The following is a 9,962-nucleotide window of genomic DNA, read 5'->3' on the forward strand; positions in this document are numbered from 1 at the left end:
GAGGTGGAAGGATGGAGTGAAAAAGATTTTCTGCGCTTGGGGCCTGAACATGCACGAGAGTGAAAGGCGTGCAAGTAATAGTGTGAATTGGAACGATGTGGTATACCGGGTCGACGTACTGTCAATGGATTGAACCAGGGCCTGTGAAGTGTTTTGGGTAAACCATGGAAAGTTTTGTGGGACCTGGATGTCGAAAGGGTAGAGTAGGGTTGAGCGACAAGTCAATTTCGAGGTAAGTTTGAATAGAAAAAAACTAGAGGAAGTGAATTGTTTTAGATATCTGGGAGTGGATTTGGCAGGGGGTGGAACCATGGAAGCGGAATTGAATCATAGGATGGGTGAGAGGGCGAAAGTTCTGGGAGCATTGAAGAATGTGTGGAAGTCGAGAACGTTATCTTGGAAAGCAAAAGTGGGTATGTTTGAAGGAATAGTGGTTCCAACAATGTTATATGGTTCACACCTCGCAACCATATAACATTGTCGGAACCACTATTCCTTCAAACTTACACATTTTTGCTTTCCGAAATAACGTTCTCGCCTTCCACACATTTTCCAACGCTCCAAAAACTTTCGCCCCCTCCCCCACCCAATGACTCACTTCCGCTTCCATGGTTACATCCGCTGCCAAATCCACTCCCAGATATCTAAAACACTTCTCTTCCTCTATGTGCCGGGGCATAGTTGCTTGGAAAAACATGAAATGGTAGAGAGGTCCAAAGCTTGGAGGTGTAAGGAAAGAAACAGTTATCAAAACGGCCCATCCTTGAGTTGCCAACGGCCGCATAGTAATCATGTGACGCAGCAGCTTGCCGAGTAATGCGTGGCAAAGAATGGAGAATTAATGAGACTCAGAGAATTGGTAAGTTTTGGGACGCTTTACTGCCAGGCCTCCGTACTTTTTCCACCTCATTTCGGCAGAGAGTGAGAACAATGTAAACTGTATCTTTGCTGATATTTGGATAAGTGACAACACGTATCATTAGCTCTTAGTGACACGTAAAGTTTTCTTAGAGTGTAACACATCCTTTGTTTTCCGAGCTGGAGAGAGAGAGAGAGAGAGAGAGAGAGAGAGAGAGAGAGAGAGAGAGAGAGAGAGAGAGAGAGAGAGAGAGAGAGAAAGAGAGAGAGAGTCTATTAGTTCTGTCCTGTTCGACTTCCCTCATCGCATTTTCTTTTTTAAAGTGGCCATACAAATAAATCATGAAATACTGTGATCATCAAGAAAATACAAATGCTGTAAAAACTAAGAGATAGCAAATTCGGTACCACTAAAACAATTTTCTGCTAGAAGCAAAAGGTGAATAAGAGCCTTTATGGTCTGCGAAATGACCATGAACGACAACAGAAGGTATATACCAGATGATTTAATAAGCCTTAAGTCCAGATAATTAACTCACATGACGCCTTGAACGACGTCTGGTCGTCTTAAAACATACCGTTTATTTCGCGGAAAATCATTTTCTTTAACTAGTAAATTCCCATTTTTTGTAAAGATGAATTGATAGATGTTTCTCTCCCTTCGTTACGAATATTTCTCAACTAGCATCATGGTAATAGAATGAAAGTAAATTTTTCCATAATACTCTTAATATGGTTGCATATTGTGATTACTTCTATGATTATCATTAGTCTTACGGTAGCTATATATTACAACCACTATCATAATCACTGACTATATTGTAATCATAAATCGTAAGAATTTTCATGATTATCGTTATTCTTATTGTAATTATATATCGTAAGAATTTTCGTAATTATCGTTGTTCTTATTGTGGCTCAATATTGTAAGAACTATCATGACAGTCGTTATTTTTACTGTGGTTACATACCGTAACAACTTTTAAATCTATCGTTATTTTTGCTGTGGTTACTTCTACATTCATCGTTATTCTTATTGTAGTTACATATTGTAATTACTTCAATTTTTGTATATTAGATTACAGTAGTATACTGGACTCGACCTAAATTTGCCTGATAGTGCCCTATTCCAATTAGTCGAGAGACCCTATTCGCGACGAGAATATGTATGATTTAGTTCTATAAATGAGGGTCTCTTCTAAATTGTTGAGTTGGAGAAAAGTCCTTTTCAGGTCACTTTCAACACTGCATGTAATGATGATCAACAGATAGTTGCAATGAAATACCTGGACTTAGATTTGCAGATCTTGATAATCTTCGTTTTGCTCTTGACAGCCATATCTAGGATGATATAGTCTTAGAAAAGACTTGAAAGTAATATGAATAAGCTTCAGTAAAACTTTCAAAGCAGTAGAGGGGTCGTATGTGCTAATGTGTACCAGTCGGCTTTTTTCTAAACTGAAGCTAAATTGGTTGAACGATGACATAAAAAGTGCCTGTTGGATAATAAAGTGGCACATATGAAACTCAAAGAGACCAGTAACCATCATTAGAGAGTATGTTATGTAAATTTGCGTAGATTATGAGATATACGCCAAAGGAAATGGCGGAATGAGGCATGTATTGCCGAAAATAGCAAAGAAGCCCCAAGGAATTTTATAGTCATGTTAGAATCAAGAGTCATTACTTAATTGGTCCAATAATTACGTAAAAACTATGACTTGGTTCAAGACAACAAGGCAATGGCAAAAAAGTTATTGCTTTTCTGAACTTTTTTCTACGATCAAAGACAACTCATTTCCCCTAATCCATTGCTAAAAAAGAAAACGTTCTGCAGAAACTTGACTAAAAGTTGAAGACATTCAATGTGATATAAACAGAGTGGAGGTAAACAAAGCGGCAAGCCCAGATAAGTTTTATCAGGGAACAGTAGAAAAAAAAGGCGAAAAAGGAGATAGTTAATCCCTCTACTGTTCTTTTCAGTAAGTCACTTGCTATAGGAAAGGTTCCAAAGGAATGAAAGTTTGCAACTCTACTATATTTCTTTCATGATATAATCATCATATATGACGAAAGTGAAGCAGTTGATGTCATCTATCTATATTTTCCAAGCTTATTAGCAAAGTATCTTCACATGGTACCGATTGGGTTGTGCTTCGGTGGATAGGAAATTGGTAGACTGGCCGAACACAAAGAGGTGTGATGAATAGTCAAACCTCAGAATGGTTAGACGTAACAAGTGGTGTGCTACAAGGATCAGTCGTGAGACCGGTTCTCTTTCTTTCATGTATATATCAATGCAAGTTATCAAAATTCACAGATGTTATTGGATTGGAAAATTAATTGACATAAATTTGAGCTTCTGCAGCTTCAAGGTGATATAAAGAAGACTGATTGATTGGGCTCATAGATAGCAAACGAGTTTTGATATCAAGTGCAATGATGAAAGGGTAAGCTACGGTATGAATTTTGTTCAATTGCGAAAGATAAATGTGTAAAAAAAATCTGGGTTTGATAATTACTACTGATCTAAAACCTAGTCAACATGCACATCAATAGTGAAAAAAGGAAACAAAATTCTTGGGTTCATATGTGGGACTTTCGAGTCTGAAATTAAGGAAATCAACCTTACTCTTAACAATTTACTGGTACGTACCCATCTTGAATATTGTGTTTCACTTTTGGTCTCCATTCTCGAAAAAGAAAAGAAGTAGAAGGAATGAAGGGAGTATAGCATCAACCACCAAGATGATTCCCAGACTGAAAAACAAATCCTACGAGAACTGCTGAAAAATAATCTACCAAGCCAAGAAAAGAAAAAGTTTAGAAGTAAACAACGTATTCAAAACTATGAAAGTTTTTGATACACTCTTGATCTAATAAGCTGCTTAAGACTTGATTCGTTTGATTTCACTCATATTAATGGATACAAGTTCGTGGGCAAAATATCATACCTCGAATGAGGCGAAGTATTTTTCAATTAACAGGGTTGTTAAACATATAGAATAGTTTACCATCTAGAGCGGTTGAAACCAGTGCTATAGATACGTCTGGGAACTGACATAAGTATTTCGTTTCAAGTTCGAAGCTAGCATTATTAGCACCTCCTTAAATGCATTGACAAATTGCATGTTTTACTCTGAATCATATGTATGCTTTCCTACTTTCACCACACTGAGCTATGAGGCTCTGATCCTCCCTATCAAAAATAGCCTCGAATGGACCCAGTGGTCTGTTGCTGTTTGAGTTCCTTTGTGTTCCTTTCTAATGTCATCATTCGTATTATAGTTACATATTGTAACTCATTTTATTTAGTGAAAATCTAAACGATATTCTGATACCAGGGAATATATACTTCTCAAACCATCTTGCAGATGCATTCTTATTTTTATCATATGTAAGAACAAAACTCAGCTATTGAATATTACGTCAGCAAGACCCGGATACTAAGCAAAATACTCCTCTTAATGACTCCAAATTTCATTTGTCAGTAAGAAAAAAAAAATTCTGAAATAAACAAGTTTGGTGAAAATAATTGCTCCTGTATGCTACAGACATCAAGAATTTTTCCATCAGTACATTTTGCAAATTTATTATTTCTCCAGTTATTCAGATTTAACCATGGAAAAGTCTGTGGGGCCTGGTTGTGCCAGAAAGCTGCTGTTTCGGTGCATTGCACATGACATCTAGTAAATGGATGCGAGCGAGTGCGGCGGCCTTTTTCTTCGTCTCTTCCTGGCGCTACCTCGTCAATGCGGGAAATGGCGACCACGTATGAAAACAGAAAATAGATTCAAATCTTTCCCGTCTTTTCCAGCTCAATGGGTAAGGAGTCTTTTCTGTGGAATATTTGCCAGATTTAAACACTGAGGAGCCGTAGGTCATTGAGCCGTGTGAATACACCGCCGTGGGTCACTGAGCCGTGTAGATACACCGTCTAGATACAAGTTTAATCATTATCTCTGTTAGCTGAGACGGCACGGCACGGTCATGACGCTAGTTAGCTCCGTTAGCTGAGACGGCACGACACGGTCATGACGCTAGTTAGCTCTGTTAGCTGAGACGGCACGATACGGTCATGACGCTAGTTAGCTCTGTTAGCTACGACAGCACAACACGGTCATGACGCTAGTTAGCTCTGTTAGCTGAGACTGCACGACACGGTCATGACGCTAGATAGCTCTGTTAGCTGAGACGGCACGATACGGTCATGACGCTAGTTAGCTCTGTTAGCTGAGACTGCAGGACACGGTCATGACGTTAGTTAGCTGTTAGCTGAGACGGCCGGACACGGTCAAGACGCTAGTTAGCTCTGTTAGCTGAGACGGCACAGGCTACTGAACGCCCTTATCAAGGCTATATCATTGAGGCTACATATATATATATATATATATATATATATATATATATATATATATATATATATATATATATATATATATATATATATATATATATATACATATATATATATATATATACCTTAGCTTAAGCCAAGTGCCCAATTGATCAACTAACCCTTAGGGAAGGATAAAGAGCTAAGCAGACAGTGGGACCTACTGCCACAACCAGGATTCGAACACATCTGCTCGACCCCGGCCAACGCAAACCGCTACACCACGGAGGTCCACATAATTACCACTAATTTCCTTTTTTTCCCACCTTTTAAGATCACTCCATCATCTTTTTTTCTTTCTCTTCTGTTAAAAAAGTGATATTTGTACAATATACACCTACAACCTTGACGTAGATGATGCAAACCTGATCAAATCCATTCATATTAAAAACCGAATCCACCAATAGCCATTTCAGTTTTCCGTCCGTAATGTAAGTCTTTATAGATTCATGTTTTCTCCTCCGTTCTCGTTACACTGTTATCCAGAAGTATAAGACAATGTGGGAAGCTCCACTGACTACATGATAATCAAACAGGACAAATGCCAAATCAGTCACCACTAAGACCAAAAAGTTTCTGTTGCTGGTAATTCTTAGCATTGTCCGTCACCCTGAATACCAGCTCAGTTTTCGTGTCAGCAGCACAAGTGGAAGCTTATTTATTATGGCTGCACGGAAGCTGGGAAAATCTAGTCTCACTTCATGCTTGTAATTACTAACTCAGGAACTGAAGCTCCCGACTGCAGAAATGTTAGCATGTGCACACACACACAAATACTCTCTCTCTCTCTCTCTCTCTCTCTCTCTCTCTCTCTCTCTCTCTCTCTCTCTCTCCCCCTGCCTTTATTTAATATATATAGAGAATTTTCTCTCTGGATAATACCCTCCCTTGGTTCATTTGCAATAACCATGTATTATATCACCTGACTTCTCTATGTTCTAGATGACTAAGTTCACTTGAGAGTGAATTCATAACTACCTTGTTCCAGAGTTACTTGGGGTCTAGCTAGTTCTAATCTAATTCCAGTGTTCATTGATTTCAAATTACCTTTGGTGGATCCACATGTATAGTTTGCGTCTAAATTTGCTTAATTCCTAATATCACTGTTGCCTGGAGTCAAAATCTTTATCGATCCAGTTTTGACTTAGTTGAAGACTGTCTGAATTCATACTTTCTTGGATCTTTGATAACCTGAGTCTAGAATTACCCCTGTCCAAATATGCTTGGGTGTTGGGTTGCCCCGGGTCCAAGGACTGCCTTTGCTTAGAACTGTTCGTCCGGAGCTCTTTTGGTACATAGTTACTCAGTCCTAGTGTTGCATAGATTCAAAGCTCCATAAGTAGGCAGCAACCCATGTCTCGAGTTGTCTTTGCTCTAAGTTAAGAGATGCCTTGGTCCTTAGCTTCGCCCTCACAAAGCTTGGTATAGGATTTTTCTTTTCTTTTTTTTTTTCCCATGAGTTGCTTGGATCAGAAGTTTCTTGGCTCTAAAGTTGCTTGGATCCTACAATTGCTTGCTTCTGGAGTTGCTTGGATCCGAAAGTGCTATAAGAGAATTGACAAAACACAAAAACATAAAAAGAAATTGCTCAAGACACCCTGCTACCCATGTCAACCCCAGCCACATGACCCCCCTTAATCACTCTTCCTTACAACGGTTATGGCCAGCCAAACCAAACAGTGCTTGGCCTAGAAATACTGGTGTTGAATAGCGGCAATCAAGTGCGATGTTGGGATTTAAATAATTTTGGTACGTACTAGCACCTGGTGAGGAAAATTGTCTCCATGAAACATGTGGTATCACATGCATAAAAAAAATTACATGATAAATGATATTGTATGAACTCCTACTGAGGTGCGTTTTCACCTTCATACTATCATCAAGGACAAATGCATGCACAGTGCCACTGTACAAAAGCAAAGGGAATAAAGGTGAGTGTTCAAATTTCAGAGATATAAATTTCTTGAGTATTCCTGGGAAACTATATGGGAGGGTATTGATTGAGAGGGTGAAGGGATGTACAGAACATCAGATTGGAAAGAGCACTGTGGTTTCAGAAGTGGTAGAGGATGTGTGGATCAGGTGTTTGCTTTGAAGGATGTATGTGAGAAATACTTAGAAAAATAAATGGATTTGTATGTATCATTTATGGGTCTGCAAAAGGCATATGATAGAGTTGATAGAGATGAGCTGTAGAGGGTATTAAGAGTGTGGGAGGCAAGTTGCTGGAAGCAGTGAAAAGTTTATATCGAGGATGTAAGGCATGTGTACGAATAGGAAAGATGAAAGTAATTGGTTCTCAGTGAATGTCGGTTTGCAGGAGGGGTGCGTGATGTCTCCATGGTTGTTTGATTTGTTTATTGATGGGGTTGTTAGGGAGGTGAATGTAAGAGTTTTGGACAGAGGGGCAAGTATGAAGTCTTTCGTGGATGAGAGAGCTTGGAAAGTGAGTCAGTTGTTGTTCACTGATGATACAGGGCTGGTGGCTGATTCGGGTGAGAAACTACAGAAGCTGGTGACTGAGTTTAGTAAAGTGTGTGAAAGAAGAAAGCTGAGAGTAAATGTAAATAAGAGCAAGGTTATAAGTCAATTGGGAGATAAGTTTGAGTGGAGAAAAACTGGAGGAAGTGAAGTGTTTTAGATATCTGGGAGTGGATTTTGCAGCGGATGGAAACATGGAAGCGGAAGTGAGTTATAGGGTGGGGGAGGGGGCGAAAGTTCTGGGAGCGTTGAAAAATGTCTGGAAGTCGAGAACGTTATCTTGGAAAACAAAATTGGGTTTGAAGGAATAGTGCTTCCGACAATGTTATATGGTTTCGAGGCGTGGACTATAGATAGAGCTGTGCAGAGGAGGGTGGATGTGTTGGAAATGAGATGTTTGAGAACAGTATGTGGTGTAAGGTGGTTTGATCGAGTAAGTAATGAAAGGGTAAGACAGATGTGTGTTAATAAAAAGAGTGTGGTTGAGAGAGCAGAAGAGGGTGTTTTGAAATGGTTTGGTCACATGGAGAGAGTGAGTGAGGAAAGATTGACCAAGAGGATATATGTGTCAGAGGTGGAGGGAACGAGAAGAAGTGGAAGGCCAAATTGGAGGTGGAAAGATGGAGTGATAAAGATTTTGAGTGATCGGGGCCTGAATATGCAGGATGTGAAAGGCGCGCAAAGAATAGAGTGAATTGGAACGATGTGGTATACCGGGGTCGACGTGCTGTCAATGGATTGAACTAGGGCATGTGAAGCGTCTGGGGTAAACCATGGAAAGTTTTGTGGGGCCTGGATGTGGAAAGGGAGCTGCGGATTCGGTGCATTATACATGACAGCTAGAGAGTGAATGTGAACGAATGTGGCCTTTGTTGTCTTCCCTAGCGCTACCTCGCGCACATGCGGGGGGGAGGGGGTTTTCATTTTATGTGTGGCGTGGAGGCGACGGGAATGAACAAGAGCAAACAGTATGAATTATGTACATGTATATTATGTATATATCTGTGTGTATATATATATACATATGTATACGTTAAAATGTATAGGTATGAATAGGTGTATGTGTGTGGACGTGTTTGTATATACATGTTTATGTGGATGGGTTGGGCCATTCTTTCCTCTGTTTCCTTACGCTACCTCGCGGGAGACAGCGATAAAGTATAGTAATAAATATACTAAGTTTAAATGGAGAAAAACTGGAGGAAGTGAAGTGTTTTAGATATCTGTCAGTGGATTTGGCAGCGGATGGAACCATGGAAGCTGAAGTGAATCATAGGGTGGGGGAGGTGGAGAAAATTCTGGGAGCGTTCAAGAATGTGTGGAAGTCGAGAACATTATCTCGGAAAGCAAAAAGGGGTATGTTTGAGGGAATAGTGGTTCCAACAATATTATATGGTTGCGAGGCGTAGGCTGTCGATAGAGCTGTGCGGAGGAGGGTGGATGTGCTGGAAATGAGATGCTTGTGGACAATATGTGGTGTGAGGTGGTTTGATCGACTAAGTAAATACACAGTAAGAGAGATGTGTGGTAATAAAAAAGTGTGGTTGAGAGACCAGAGGATGGTGTTTTGAAATGGTTTGGTCATATGGAGAGAATGAGTGAGAAGAGATTGACCAAGAAGATATATGTGTCAGAGGTGGAAGGAACGAGGAGAAGTGGGAGATCAAACTGGAGGTGGAAAGATGGAGTGAAAAAGATTTTGAGTGATAGGGGACTGAACATGCAAGAGGGTGAAAGGAATGCAAGGAATAGAGTGAAGTGGAACGTTGTGGTATACCTGGGTAGACGTGCTGCCAGTGGATTAAACAAGGGCATGTGAAGTGTCTGGGGTAAACCATGGAAAGATCTGTGGGGCCTGGATGTGGAAAGGGAGCTGTGGTTTCGGAGCAATTTTACATGACAGATAGAGACTGAGTGTGAAAGAATGTGGCCTTTATTGTCTTTTCGTAGCGCTACCTCGCACACATGAGGGGGGAGGGGTTGTTATTTCATGTGTGGCGAGGTGGCGATGGGAATAAATAAAGGCAGACAGTATGAATTATGTACATGTGTATATATGTATATGGCTGTGTGTGTATATATATGTATACGTTGAGATGCATAGGTATGTATATTTGCGTGTGTGGACGTGTATGTATATACATGTGTATGCGGGTGGGTTGGGTCATTCTTTCGTTTGTCTCTTTGCACTACCTTGCTCACGCGGGAGACAGCGACAAAGCAATAT

The sequence above is a fragment of the Panulirus ornatus genome, chromosome 52 (genome assembly GCF_036320965.1).
Source record: "Panulirus ornatus isolate Po-2019 chromosome 52, ASM3632096v1, whole genome shotgun sequence".
Classification (NCBI taxonomy): domain Eukaryota; kingdom Metazoa; phylum Arthropoda; class Malacostraca; order Decapoda; family Palinuridae; genus Panulirus; species Panulirus ornatus.